This window comes from Triticum urartu, chromosome 6A (assembly GCF_056163025.1).
Source record: "Triticum urartu cultivar PI428250 chromosome 6A, HENAU_Tu73, whole genome shotgun sequence".
In the NCBI taxonomy this organism is placed as follows: domain Eukaryota; kingdom Viridiplantae; phylum Streptophyta; class Magnoliopsida; order Poales; family Poaceae; genus Triticum; species Triticum urartu.
The window spans coordinates 517,990,159-518,002,334 of NC_141878.1; positions in this window are offsets into that span (position 1 = coordinate 517,990,159).

Below are 12,176 nucleotides of genomic sequence, written 5' to 3' on the forward strand. Positions count from 1 at the left end.
CTATGGCCACGGCTGGCCTAGCGGATATCCATAATAGTAGCTGGGGTCGTACTGCGATGCAGCGGCTACCGCCTGCTGAGCTGCAACGTGGTGACGAGCGGCCTCCGCTCTCCTCTCGTACTCATCTGCCTCCTCTCTGGTGATAGTATATCTTCCTTTTGCCTGATGATCAAAGAAGGCAGGAGCAGGGAGACTAATATGGATAGCACGGCGTCTGTCAAAGATTAGTCGATACTGAAGAGGTGATTCATTCCTCTCGACAAACTGGTGGTGAACCATAGCATTAAAGTCTAGGTAAGTAGGAGGTAATTCAATATCATCTTCGCGTATGGCTATACCTAGAAAATTAGCTATGCGGGCTGCATAAATTCCTCCAAATAAATCTCCATTAAATCTATTCAGATGCAACCTACGTGCAACAATGACTCCCAAATTATAAGATATATCTCCTAACACAACACTCCTAAGAATACTGAGGTCAGGAACACACATATGACATGCTTCATCTTTACCATTTATGCATCTACCTATGAAGAGAGCAAAAAAATGTATAGCAGGAAAGTGAATGCTCCCTATGGAGGCTTGTGTTATATCTCTAGATTCCCCCACAGTTATACTAGCAAGAAAGTCTCTAAATTCAGATTTGCGAGGATCCCTGATACTACCCCATTGTGGAAGTTTGCAAGTAGTGGTAAAATCCTCTAAGTCCATAGTATAAGAATTTTCATAGAGATCAAACAGGACAGTTGGAGAATTACGTGAAGATGAAAATTCAAACCTCCTCACAAAGGTACTAGTGAGATTGTGATACTGGCTGCACTTCTCTTCCTCGAAGCTCACAAGATCGGTGTTACGCAAATATGCGTTGAATTCTTTCTTAATTCCTGCTCGATCCATAAAGTTTTCAGAAGGCCACTCGCAAGGACGCACTGGAGCGTCTCTTGGTGGCTCTTCATCAGCATCGTGCATTGCAAGCCTGGGTCCTTGCTTCCTTGAGGAACCACCTTGGAACATTTTCCTAAGCATTTTTCTTCCTCTAAAAAATTCTGAAGTTTTTAGTAACTTCAAAATAAAAGTAAACCAAACTCAATAATATTGGTAGCAACTACTCCTACAAGTGCCTAGGGCCTATATCATGCATCAAAACTACTTTTGACCATATAAATTTGACATGCAAGCTCAAGAACAGGGTCACCTAAGTAGCAAAAATTTGCAATGAATAAAGCACTAGAACAAAAACTAATTGGGCCAATGGAGGAGTCACATACCAAGGAACAATCTCCCCAAGCAGTTTTGTGAGAGGTGCTTTAAGCAAGGAGATCGAAAATGGCAGCAAAATGAGCTTGGACTCGGGTTTGAGCTGAATATTTGTGTTTGGGGGAGGAAGAAGGAGTGTGTGGGTGAAAGAATAAGTGGAGGAGGGCCACCGTGGGTCCACGAGGCAGGGGGCGCGCCCAGGGGGTAGGGTGCACCCTCCACCCTCGTGGGCAGGTGGTTGACCCCCTGCTATGTTCTCAGTGCCAAATATTCTCAAGTATTCTAGAAAAAATCATATTTAAATTTCAGGGCATTTGGAGAACTTTTATTTTCAAGGTATTTTTATATTGCATGGATAATCAGATAACAGATAGAAAAATATTTATTTTTATTTTATCTAATATAAATAACAGAAAGTAAAAGTGGGGTACAGAAAGTTGTGCCTTCTAGTTTCATCCATCTCATGGTCATCAAAAGGAATCAACTAACAAGGTTGATCAAGTCTTGTTAACGAACTCATTCCGAATAACTTGGAACTGGAGAAATTTCGAATAACACTATGTTACCTCAATGGGGATATGCACATCCCCAATAATAAGAATATCATATTTCTTCTTGACAGTAGGAAGAGGAAATTCAAAACCTCCAAATATAATCGATGGAATTTTTCCAATAGAATTGATACTGTGGACTTGAGGTTGTTTCCTCGGAAAGTGTACCATATGCTCATTACCATTAACATGAAAAGTGACATTGCCTTTAGTGCAATCAATAACAGCCCCTGCAGTATTCAAAAAGGGTCTTCCAAGAATAATAGACATACTATCGTCCTCGGGAATATCAAGAATAACAAAGTCCGTTAAAATAGTGACGTTTACAACTACAACAGGCACATCCTCACAAATACCGACAGGTATAGCAGTTGATTTATCGGCCATTTGCAAAGATATTCCAGTAGGCGTCAACTTATTCAAATCAAGTCTATGATATAAAGAGAGAGGCATAACACTAACACCGGCTCCAAGATCACATAAAGCAGTTTTAACATAGTTTCTTTTAATAGAGCATGGTATAGTGGGTACACCAGGATCTCCTAGTTTCTTTGGTATTCCACCCTTAAAAGTATAATTAGCAAGCATGGTGGAAATTTCAGCTTCCGGTATCTTTCTCTTATTTGTAACAATATCTTTCATATACTTAGCATAAGGATTCATTTTGAGCATATCAGTTAATTGCATACGCAAAAAGATAGGTCTAATCATTTCAGCAAAGCGCTCAATATCCTCATCATCAATTTTCTTGGATGGTTTGGGAGGAAAAGGCATGGGTTTCTGAACCCATGGTTCTCTTTCTTTACCATGTTTCCTAGCAACAAAATCTTTCTTATCATAACGTTGATTCTTTGATTGTGGGTTATCAAGATCAACAGCAGGTTCAATTTCTATATCATTCTCATTGCTAGGTTGAGCATCATCATGAACATTATTATTAACATTATCACTAATTTCAGGTTCATTACCAGATTGAGTTTCAGCATCAGAAATAGAAATATCATTTGGATTCTCAGGTGTTTCAGCAGTAGGTTCACTAGAAGCATGCAAAGTCCTATCATTTTTCTTTTTCTTCCTTTTAGAAGGACTAGGTGCATCTATATTATTTCTCTGAGAATCTTGCTCAATTCTCTTAGGATGGCCTTCATGATACAAATGTTCCTGAGTCATTCCACCACCTCTAGTCATAACTCTAACAGCATTATCATTATCTTTACTATTCAATTCATTGAGCAAATCATTTTGAGCTTTAAGTACTTGTTCTACTTGAGTGGTAACCATAGAAGCATGTTTACTAATAAGTTTAAGTTCACTTTTAACATTAGCCATATAATCACCCAAGTGTTCAAGCATATTTGAATTGTATTTCAATTGTCTACCAAAATAAGCATTAAAATCTTCTTGCTTAACCATAAATTTATCAAACTCATGTAAGCATGGGCTAGCAAATTTAGTAAATGGGATTTCAGCTTTATCATATCTATAGAGAGAATTTACCTTTACTACCTGTGTCGGGTTATCAAGACCATGAGTTTCTTCAATAGGTAAGGGATTAAGATCATATGTTTCTTCAATAGGCAGTAAATTAAGACCATGGATTTCTTCAATAGGAGGTAGATTCTTAACATCTTCAGCTTTAATACCTTTTTCTTTCATAGATTTCTTTGCCTCTTGCATATCTTCAGGACTGAGAAATAGAATACCCCTATTCTTCGGAGTTGGTTTAAGAATAGGCTCAGGAATTGGCTCCGGAGGTGTCCAATTATTTTCATTTGTCAACATATTATTCAATAGAATTTCAGCTTCATCTGGTGTTCTTTCCCTGAAAACAGAACCAGCACAACTATCCAGGTAATCTCTGGAAGAATCAGTTAGTCCGTTATAAAAGATATCAAGCATTTCATTTTTCTTAAGAGGATGATCAGGCAAAGCATTAAGTAATTGGAGAAGCCTCCCCCAAGCTTGTGGGAGACTCTCTTCTTAAATTTGCACAAAATTATATATATCCCTTAAAGCAGCTTGTTTCTTATGAGCAGGGAAATATTTAGCAGAGAAGTAATAAATCATATCCTGTGGACTACGCACACAACCAGGATCAAGAGAATTAAACCATATCTTAGCATCACCCTTTAATGAGAACGGAAATATTTTAAGGATATAAAAGTAACGAGTTCTCTCATCAGTAGTGAACAGGGTAGCTATATCATTTAATTTCGTAAGATGTGCCATAACAGTTTCAGATTCATAACCATGAAAAGGATCATATTCAACCAAAGTAATTATATCAGGATCAACAGAGAATTCATAATCCTTATCGGTAACACAGATAGGTGAAGTAGCAAAAGCAGGGTCAGGTTTCATCCTAGCATTTAGAGATTGCTTATTCCATTTAGCTAATAACCTCTTGAGTTCATATCTATCTTTGCAAGCTAAAATAGCTAAAGAAGCTTCTTTATCAAAAACATAACCCTCAGGAATAACAGGCAAGTCTTCATCATCAATTTCATTAGTATTATCAGATTCAATATTTTCAATCTCTGTAGCCCTAGCAAGTTGTTCATCAAGAAATTCACCAAGTGGCACAGTAGTATCAAGCATAGAAGTAGTTTCATCATAAGTATCATGTATAGCAGAAGTGGCATCATCAATAACATGCGACATATCAGAACGAATAGCAGAAGTAGGTTTAGGTGTCGCAAGCTTACTCAAAACAGAAGGTGAATCAAGTGCAGAGCTAGATGGCAGTTCCTTACCTCCCCTCGTAGTTGAGGGATAAATATTGGTTCTTGGATCTTTCAAGTTCTTCATAAAGATAAGCAGATATAAATCCCAAGTGACTCAAAGAATAGAGCTATGCTCCCCGGCAACGGCGCCAGAAAATAGTCTTGATAACCCGCAAGTATAGGGGATTGCAACAGTTTTCGAGGGTAAAGTACTCAACCCAAATTTATTGATTCGACACAAGGGGAGCCAAAGAATACTCTCAAGTATTAGCGGCTGAGTTGTCAATTCAACCACACCTGGAAACTTAATATCTGCAGCAAAGTATTTAGTAGCAAAGTAATATGATAGTAGTGGCGATGGTAGCAAAAGGTAACAGTAGTAAAAGTAATGTTTTTGGTATTTTGTAGTGATGATAGCAATAGCAATGGGAAAGTAAATAAGCGAAGAACAATATATGGAAAGCTCGTAGGCAATGGATCAGTGATGGAGAATTATGCTGGATGCGGTTCATCATGTAACAGTCATAACCTAGGGTGACACAGAACTAGCTCCAGTTCATTGATGTAATGTAGGCATGTATTCCGAATATAGTCATGCGTGCTTATGGAAAAGAACTTGCATGACATCTTTTGTCCTACCATCCCGTGGCAGCGGGGTCCTTACGGAAACTAAGGGATATTAAGGCATCCTTTTTAATAGAGTACCGGAACAAAGCATTAACACATAGTGAATACATAAACTCCTCACTACGGTCATCACCGGTAAGTATCCCGATTATTGTCACTTCAGGGTTAACGAATCATAACACATAATAGGTGACTATAGACTTGCAAGATAGGATCAAGAACTCTCATATATTGATGAAAACATAATAGGTTCAGATCTGAAATCATGGCACTCGGGTCCTAGTGACAAGCATTAAGCATAGCAAAGTCATAGCAACATCAATCTCAGAACATAGTGGATACTAGGGATCAAACCCTAACAAAACTAACTCGATTACATTATAGATCTCATCCAACCCATCACCGTCCAGCAAGCCTACGATGGAATTACTCACGCACGGCGGTGAGCATCATGAAATTGGTGATGGAGGATGGTTGATGATGATGATGGCGACGGATTCCCCTCTCCGGAGCCCCGAACGGACTCTAGATCAGCCCTCCCGAGAGGTTTTAGGGCTTGGTGGCGGCTCCGTATCGTAAAACGCGATGAATTCTTTTCTCTGATTTTTTTCTCCCCGAAACACAATATATAGAGTTGGAGTTGGAGTCGGAGGAGCTCCAGGGGGCCCATGAGGTAGGGGCGCGCCCTAGGGGGCAGGCGCGCGCCCCACCCTCATGGACAGATGGTGGGGCCCCTGACCTTCATCTTTTGCACGTATTTTTTATATTTTCCAAAAAGTGCTCCGTGAAGTTTCAGGTCATTCCGAGAACGTTTGTTTCTGCACATAAATAACACCATGGTAATTCTGCTGAAAACAGCGTCAGTCCAGGTTAGTTCCATTCAAATCATGCAAGTTAGAGTCCAAAACAAGGGCAAAAGTGTTTGGAAAAGTAGATACGACGAAGACGTATCAGTCGTAAAGGGTTACGTCGATGCTAGCTTCGACACAGATCTGGATGACTCCAAGTCACAAACCGGATACGTGTATATTTTGAATGGTGGGGCAGTCAGCTGGTGTAGTTGCAAGCAAAGCGCCATGGCGGGATCTACATGTGAAGCGGAGTACATGGCAGCCTCGGAGGCAGCACATGAAGCAATCTGGATGAAGGAGTTCATTACCGACCTAGGAGTTATTCCCAATGCGTCGGGCCCGATGACTCTTCTGTGACAACACTGGAGCCATTGCCCTTGCCAAGGAGCCCAGGTTTCACAAGAAGACCAGGCATATCAAGCCTTGCTTCAACTCCATTCGTGAAAATGTTCAAGATGGCGACATAGATATTTGTAAAGTGCATACGGACTTGAATGTCGCAGATCCGTTGACTAAACCTCTTCCATGAGCAAAACATGATCAACACCAGAACTCTATGGGTGTTCGATTCATCACAATGTAACTAGATTATTGACTCTAGTGCAAGTGGGAGACTGTTGGAAATATGACCTAGAGGCAATAATAAAATGGTTATTATTATATTTCCTTGTTCATGATAATTGTCTATTGTTCATGCTATAATTTTGTTATCCGAAAATCGTAATACATGTGTGAATACATAGACCACAACATGTCCCTAGTGAGCCTCTAGTTGACTAGCTCGTTGATCAATAGATGGTTACGGTTTCCTGACCATGGACATTGGATGTCATTGATAACAGGATCACATCATTAGGAGAATGATGTGATGGACAAGACCCAATCCTAAGCATAGCACAAGATCGTGTAGTTCGTCTGCTAAAGCTTTTCTAATGTCAAGTATCATTTCCTTAGACCATGAGATTGTGCAACTCCCGGATACCGCAGGAATGCTTTGGGTGTGCCAAACGTCACAACGTAACTGGGTGGCTATAAAGGTGCACTACGGGTATATCCGAAAGTGTCTGTTGAGTTGGCACGAATCGAGACTGGGATTTGTCACTCCGTGTGATGGAGGGGTATCTTTGGGCCCACTAGGTAGGGCATCATCATAATGAGCTCAATGTGACCAAGGAGTTGATCACAGGATGATGTGTTACGAATGAGTAAAGAGACTTTCCGGTAACGAGATTGAACAAGGTATAGGGATACCAACGATCGAATCTCGGGCAAGTATCATACCGGTAGACAAAGGGAATTGTGTATGGGATTGATTGAATCCCTGACATCGTGGTTCATCCGATGAGATCATCGTGGAGCATGTGGGATCCAACATGGGTATCCAGATCCCGCTGTTGGTTATTGGCCGGAGAGATGTCTCGGTCATGTCTGCATACCTCCCGAACCCGTAGGGTCTACACGCTTAAGGTTCAATGATGCTAGGGTTAGAAGGAATAGATGTACGTGGTTATCGAATGTTGTTAGGAGTCCCGGATGAGATCCCGGACATCACGAGGAGTTCCGGAATGGTCTGGAGGTAAAGATTTATATATGGGAAGTCCCGTTTTGGACACCGGAAGTGTTTTGGACGTTATCGGTAACGTACCGGGACCACCGGAAGGGTTCGGGGGTCCACCGGGAGGGGCCACCAGCCCCGGAGGCCTGCGTGGGCCAAGTGTGGGAAGGGACTAGCCCCTAGGTGGGCTGGTGCGCCTCCCACAAGAGGCCCAAGGCGCAAGGAAGGGGAAAAGGGGGAACCCCTAGGCTCAGATGGGCCTAAGACCCACCTAGGGTGCGCCCCCCCCCCCTTCTTCCCCTCTGGCCGCCCCCCAGATGCATCTAGGGCTGGCCGCCACCCCTAGGGGGGGAACCCTAGATGGGGGCGCAGCCCCTCCCCTCCCCCTATATGTAGTGGGGGTTTGGGGGCTGCCAGAGACACGAGTCTCCCTCTCTCTTGGCGCAGCCCTACCCCTCTCCCTCCTCATCTCTCGCAGTGCTTCGCAAAGCCCTGCTGGAGTGCCACGCTCCTCCACCACCACCATGCCATCGTGCTACTGCTGGATGGAGTCTTCCCCAACCTCTCCCTCTCTCCTTGCTGGATCAAGGCACGGGAGACGTCACCGGGCTGCACGTGTGTTGAACGCGGAGGCGCCGTTGTTCGGTGCTTAGATCGGATTCGGCCGCGATCTGAATCGCTTCGTGTATGACTCCACCAACCGCGTTCTTGCAACGCTTCCGCATCGCGATCTTCAAGGGTATGAAGATGCACTCCCCTCTCTCTCGTTGCTAGTTTCTCCATAGATTGATCTTGGTGATGCGTAGAATTTTTTTTAATTTCTGCAATGATCCCCAACAACTGGGTGGCTATAAAGATACACTACAGGTATCTCCGAAAGTGTCTGTTGGGTTGGCACGAATCGAGACTGGGATTTGTCACTCCGTATGACGGAGAGGTATCTCTGGGCCCACTCGTTAATGCATCATCATAATGAGCTCAATGTGACTAAGCAGTTAGTCATGGGATCATGCATTACGGAACAAGCAAAGTGACTTGCCGGTAACGAGATTGAACGAGGTATTGGGATACCGATGATCGAATCTCGGGCAAGTAACATACCGATGGACAAAGGGAACTGTATACGGGATTCATTGAATCCTCGACATCGTGGTTCATCCGATGAGATCATCGTGGAACATGTGGGAGACAACATGGGTATCCAGATCCCGTTGTTGGTTATTGGCCGGAGAGATGTCCCGGTCATGTCTACATGGTTCCTGAACCCGTAGGGTCTACACACTTAAGGTTCGATGACGCTAGAGTTGTTATGGGAATTAGTATGCGGTTACTGAATGTTGTTTGGAGTCCCGGATGAGATCCCGGACGTCACGAGGAGTTCTGGAATGGTCCGGAGATAAAGATTTATATATGGGAAGTCCTTATTCGGTCGCCGGAAGTGTTCGGGGGTTTATCGGTATTGTACCGGGACCACCGAAAGGGTTCCGGGGGTCCACCGGGAGGGTCCACCTGCCCCGAAGGGCCCTATGGGCTGAATATGGAGGGGAACCTGCCCCTAGGTGGGCTGGGCACCAAACCCCCTAGGGCCCATGCGCCTAGGGTTTGGGGGAAACCCTAAGGGGGGCGCCCCCCTTGGCTTGGGGGGCAAGCCTCCTCCCCTTGGCCGCCGCCCCCCTCTAGATCCATCTGGAGGGGGCCGCCCCCCTCTCCCTTGCCCCTATAAATAGAGGGGAGGTGGGAGGTGGGAGGGCTGCCGCACCCTTCCCCTGGCGCAACCCTCTCCCTCCCCAACACCTCCTCCTTCTCCGTAGTGCTTGGCGAAGCCCTGGCGGAGAACTGCAAGCTCCACCATCACGCCGTCGTGCTGCCGAAGCTCTCCCTCAACTTCTCCTCTCCCCTTGCTGGATAAAAAAGGAGGAGACGTCCCCGGGTTGTACGTGTGTTGAATGCGGAGGCGCCGTTGTTCGGTGCTTAGATCGGAATCGACCGCGATCTGAATCGCTGCATGTACGACTCCACCAACCGCGTTCTTGTAACGCTTCCGCATCGTGATCTTCAAGGGTATGAAGATACACTCCCCTCTCTCTCGTTGCTAGTCTCTCCATAGATTGATCTTGGTGATGCATAGAAAATTTTAATTTCTGCAACGATCCCCAACACCCACACGGGATGACACCCCAGTTGACGGATCCGGACTAGTCGGAGTCCGATCCGCTGCCCGCCATGACGGAGAAGGCCGAAAACCGCTAGAGGTGAGCTCGAGTGGCGGAGGGGAGTGGAGGGGATGGGAGTTAAGTGTCTAGGGTTTGCTCCAGCGAGCAGATGGGGACGAATATATGTGGGGTCGGGTGGGCCAGCATAGGTTGGGTTCGACATGGCGGGCGTGACCGGGCGCCCTCATATCTGCCCCATGTTTGGGCTAGATATGAGGGGTATCGGTCAGCCCAGGCATTTAAGACCCATTTGAGGCGTCCGTCTGGATCGAATAAACGTGACCGATCAGTGACCGAGCGGTCCATCCAGACGTATAAGGCAGGTTTGAGACGCCCGACTGTAAATATTCTTATGTTGGAGCTTCGGGTATCTCGATCTATAGCGGACATGACCGACCCGGAAGTGCTCGAAGCAATGGTCGGCCAGTGATGAAGCCCCCTCTCTCACTTAGCGGCAGATATTGCTTGTGAACGGGGATGGTGATATGAAACAGATGGGAACGGACTACATTTCAGTCGACTGTTTTCTGAATTTGGGCCAGTCAACTGTTTCTGGCCGTTGGATGCAGATCAAACGATGGGCATGCCTTCTTCTTCCTCCGGCTTCTTCTTCCCCTGGCCGTTGCACGGGCCGACAGTCGAACCGCCTGCGACCACTACCCATGCCTGGCGGCGCTCCCCCGCAGCCTCTCCGCCCCGACCCGCCCTTCCCGGGACCGTTCCCCACTGCCGCCCCCGACCATCCCTCTAGGCTCGCCCGTGTTTGGGCTTTTCTCCGGCGAATTGCACCACCGCCCCCACCCAAAACCCTAAGATAGATAATGGGGTAGCCTCTCCGATGAGCCCCCGCTGCAGCTCCTTCTTCCTTTCCTCCGACGCCTCCTTTCTTCTAGGGAAAATCGAGTGACCCAATTTGGATTTTCAGCTGACTGATGTATAGCTAAACTGGCAACAGATTGTGCAGCGACAATGAATGATTCGCAAGGTTCTTACATGAGTGTTTCTGGAGCTGTTATTCGGGAGATGAAGATGGGGGGCTTTATTGCGGTGGAGATTATAATTCATGAGAACGAGATGAGAATCTTGAAGGAAGCTCATAGCCTAACAAAAGCTGCAGCTACTACGCTATAGCATCTCTAATAGAACATGTATATGAGCAAATAACTATCTTTTGCATCTTCAAGGGCCAAAAACACCTCTCCAACAGATGGTGTAGATGCAAAAATAATTACATCTCCGTCTTCCGGAGATGTAAACTACAACACCTCGCGGTGTAAATTTGCATCTCCACCACATGGAGATGTAAAAACGCAATCGCCCGCCAACTGTCCAACTGTCATTCATTTCACTTCCGCATGACTAGCCGCCACCCGCCCTACTCCGTCGCCAGCCAAATTCGCACCAAATCAACACCGCCACCGCCCGCCCGACGACCGATGGGTCCGCTGCGACTTAGCCCCCACCCCCGGTCCCCCACCACCTGCCTCGCCGGCCTGTCACCCGCAGCCGCCAATTCACTTTCGACCGCCGCCGAATGGAAGCATCTCCTGCGGCTGGCATAAATTCCTTCCTCGACGAGGGCTACGATGGGCTAGGCTTCTTCCTAGCCTAGACCCTCCTTCATAGTTAGGGGAGGCACGCCACGCTACCCACCCAACAGTCGCGAGCCTCGGCCGTGTGAAGCCGGCCGCCCGCTGCGCCGAGCTCCCGCCTTCTTCTCTGTCGACCCGTGGCCATCTCCTCTATTGAGCAGTCACTGCCGCCCGCACCCACCACCGCCGAATGACTGCCCAACCCGCAGCCGACCGATGTCATCCACCCCACAAGCAAGGTGTTTGACAAAATTCCCAAAGGTAAAAAGCTGATGAAACTTGACCTTTTTTTGTTGGTGTTGAAGTGTTAGTTTGACAGTGATTTTCCGCATTGTAGATGAGCTCGTGTGACTCCTCTTTCATGGACGATTCCTCGTTGGATGAGGAATTTGATTTGAACGAAGAAGAGGACATTGCTATACTAGTGGCGATGCATAAGGGGAAGAAGCCGAAGCACGACGGTTTCGTGTATGGCCATGCGTTCATTCAGAGAGAATGGGTTGATGCGGACAAGAGGTTGATGCGCAACTATGTTGGTTCACCACCTGTTTTTCCAGAGAGGTACCTCCAACGCCGGTTCAGAATATCCAAAGACTTGTTCATCCACATTTGCAATTCCGTGAAGCAGCATGATCGATCCTTTGAGCAGAGGAGGAATTATACAGGGTTGCTTGGACATAGCACCGAACAGAAGGTCACTGCCGCATTGCGTTGATGACAACTTGGCGATGGTAGAGAGCACTTCCATATATCTTCTATGTCAAACAATTTGCAAAGACTATAGTTGAAGTGTTTGGTGCAGAATAC